Source organism: Schistocerca nitens, chromosome 4 (genome assembly GCF_023898315.1).
Source record: "Schistocerca nitens isolate TAMUIC-IGC-003100 chromosome 4, iqSchNite1.1, whole genome shotgun sequence".
Lineage (NCBI taxonomy): Eukaryota > Metazoa > Arthropoda > Insecta > Orthoptera > Acrididae > Schistocerca > Schistocerca nitens.
The window spans coordinates 105572451-105576081 of record NC_064617.1 but is presented as its reverse complement, the minus strand read 5'-3'; the positions used below and the strand labels follow the sequence as shown (position 1 = coordinate 105576081).

Sequence of the window (3631 nt, the reverse complement as noted above, 5' to 3'; positions counted from 1 at the left end):
TCTTTGACGTCTGTGTTCACTGTGATAAGTTTTGTGCGATTAGTAGACGAAAGGACATGCCTCTCCAATGGGAACCGAAAACATTTGATCGCAAGTTCATAGGTCAACCGATTCCTCTACAGGAAAACACATCTGATATATTCTATACGACACTGGTGACGGCATGTGCGTCACATGACAAGAATATGTTGTCGACCCACCTAACTTGTATACTTGGCGAATGGGTAAAAAGATTCTTCTACCTTGCCCGATTTAGGTTTTCTTGTGCATGTGATAACAACTCCCAAAAAGTGATGAAAACATAAGAGTTTCTCACATAAACTGCAACAAATGAATGCAACAGTTTCACAGTCGCACAGTTTTCCTTGTGCTCTGTCAAAACATATGTTTTTAAAGTTTTCAAATTTCTCCGTGTGTAGACCGTCAAATCCTGCATATGTCCAAGCAAATCTGAACATGTCCTGGAATTTTGGAGAGCGAAGTTGATTATGTGTGAGTGCCTGAACTTCGATAATTGTCTGAAAATAAAAAATTAAACTTTTCACGCGAGGGAAGACTTGAACCAAGGACCTCTCGTTCCGCAGCTGCTCACGCTAACCACGAGACCACTGCGCTCCTAAACTCACATTATCCTTGATGTTGCCTATCTTGCGCATGGACTACTCAGTTTGCATATTTTGCTTATTTTTTTCATAGTTCCACACAACTTCTTCCTGTTTTCTCGGCTGATCTGTGTTCAGTTTTTCAAGACCTATCCACTGTGCCAACTTATAACTAAATCTGACGGGGGTGCGATGGGGAGGTTCCTTTGTTAGCAGCAGAACCAGTGTGGAAGAGGAGCCACTGTGGAGCTCTACATTGTCGTCATACACAATCCATAATAGAAAACTAACCATCCTCACGCGTATGTGCCTAAGATTGCGCTAGTTTAGTAATGAGGGTAACTTGGCAGAAGCGCGTACGTTGGGACGTGCGGCAGAAGCGGGAGAATGCATGAGCAGCGGGCAGTGGGAGGACAGGGACGCATTCCGCAGTCCGGAGCCGCAGCGCTCCCGGCGGGCAGTTAATAATACAGCGCGACGACAGCGGCGCCGCTGTGCGCCGAGCGCCGCGCGCCCCCTGCTTGTAGCGAGCGCGCGGCGCCCGACCTTACCATCGCACTCGCTACGGCCCGGGGGCTCGTTACGTCTTAGCGATACGCTGGTCCCAGACTCGCGTAGGTTCCGCTACAACGCTCCTGGATGTTCCCACCTCTCGCCATACGAGGAAAAACCCAGGATTGTCGAACACGATAGTGTCGGTGCTCCACGTGTTATGATGTGGCGAGGCATTACTTTACACTGACATAGTGCTCTCCATATCTTTTAATATGGTATACTCCCGATCTACATTCCCTATCCTCTGCTACGCCCACCACGCCTGGATCTTCGCCTCTCCTACCTTTTACAAATCCCTTCAAATCGTAGAAAGCCATGCGCTTCGCCTCGCCTATCGTATCCATCCCCCCTCACCCACGCGGATCCTGTATGACCTCATTCCGTTCCCGCACCTCCTCCATTTCCTCGAACGGATACGGATCCTCTACACCTCCCGTCAACTTGATCCCCCTCACCCGCTTGTCTCTCCCATCCTCACCCACTGACGTCCGCTACCGCGCCTGTATTCCCACGTCCCACCTGCTCTCCATCCCTTCACTCTCCAGACCCTCGCCCAATGTGGCTTCCGCCAACTCCCCGTCCCTGATGATGCCCTCCTCCCCTCTATCTACCCCTCCTACCAACTTTGATCCTCCCACCCCCTGTGTCTTTTCCTATGGGCACCCCCTCTCCCTTCTATCCCTCCTCCTTTCCTCCCTGCCTCCTCTCCCCCGGGCTTCCCCTACCCCCCTACCTTCTTTCCTCCCCCTCACATCTCCTCTGCCACTGGCATCTTCACCCTCCCCTCCTCTCCCACCTGTTCCCCGTTGGTAGGTCCCCAGACTCGTACACGTATAGTGAACTTTCGCGCGCCGATCATCGCCTCGTGTTTGTGTGTGCCGTTGTCTTCGTGTTCCAGTGTTTCATCGTTTGTGCTCTGTGGTGTCAGCGCCAGACACCACACTTGCCAGGTGGTAGCCTTTAAATCGGCCGCGGTCCGTAGTATACGTCGGACCCGCGTGTCGCCACTATCAGTGATTGCAGACCGAGCGCCGCCACACGGCAGGTCTAGTCTAGAGAGACTCCCTAGCACTCACCCTAGTTGTACAGCCGACTTTGCTAGCGATGGTTCACTGACTACATACGCTCTCATTTGCCGAGACGACCGTTTAGCATAGCCTTCAGCTACGTCATTTGTTACGACCTAGCAAGGCGCCATATTCAGTTACTATAATCTGAACAGATAATATTGTGAATCATGTACCGTCAAGAGCGACGTTCATCATTAATGGATTAAAGTTAAGTATCAACTAGCTACGTCCGCTTTCTGAAATCTAATTCCTTGTCATGTTCCAGACCTCACGTCAGTATAGTCCTTCCCTCTCACGCCAGCTTGCGTGAGCTAAAACGCTTGCATTTCGGCCTCCTCTAGTAACACGGTGTTGGCTCTTCTGCCAACACTACATGCTCCATCGTTCGCTTGTGTCGTCTCTGTCATCTCTGTGCGTGTCCACGATTCTGCTGAACTTTTTATTTTGGACACTGTGCCCGTGAACGGCTCCGTGTGTTTTAATTTTGTATGACTACGTTTGTATATCTACCGTATCTGTTTTTCGATTGTCTCCTTTTGTATCGTTTGTCATATCTGTGGCCCAAGAGCGGCGTAGTTTGCCGCTGCCGGCCTACCTGTACCAAGTGTGAAAATAACAATAATGGAAAAAAAAGATCAACATTATCTTGACCACATGAAAGATCAACATTATCTTGACCACATGCGTCTTTTAAGGGGTGCATTTGATCCTGACGTCACTTTTATGCACGACCCTATCGAATTGCGCATCCTCTTGGATCGAGAGGATAATTGGTGAATGGACTGGCATTACCGTTCCCCCGAACTGAATCCCATCGAGCACATGTGAGGTGGCTTGGGGAGCGGTACAGCAGCACTTCCAGATGCTAGGCAGCACTTGTCAACTGCACTACTGGAGGAATGGCAACGGCCTTGCTGCAGTCGATACACCGGTTCCCGTGAGATCACCGAAGTTAAGCGCTGTCGGGCGTGGTCGGTACTTGGATGGGTGACCATCCAGGCCGCCATGCGCTGTTGCCATTATTTGGGGTTCACTCAGTCTCGTGATGCTAACTGAGGAGCTCCTCGACCGAATAGTAGCGGCTTCGGTCAAGAATACCATCATAACGACCGGGAGAGCGATGTGCTGACCCCACGCCCCTCCTATCCGCATCCTCCACTGAGGATGACACAGCGGACGTATGGTCCCGGTAAGACACTCGTGGCCTGATGACGGAGTGCTTTTTTTACTACTGGAGGAATGGAACGGCCTACCAGAGGAACTCCTTACCAGCTTGGCAGCACGTTGCAGAGCACGCATTGGTAGCCGTGGTGGTAACACACCCTATTAAGAACCATGTTTCGCCCTTCGTAATGTCCAGGAGATCATCATTTATCGCGATAAATTCAGTGTAATTATTATCTT

The 3631-nt window shown here is 50.6% G+C and overlaps 1 pseudogene; it reads left to right on the top strand.

Moving 5' to 3' along the window:
* Positions 1 to 3128: 3128 nt before the first annotated feature.
* LOC126254310 (5S ribosomal RNA) lies at positions 3129 to 3246 on the top strand (annotated as a pseudogene).
* Positions 3247 to 3631: the final 385 nt, after the last annotated feature.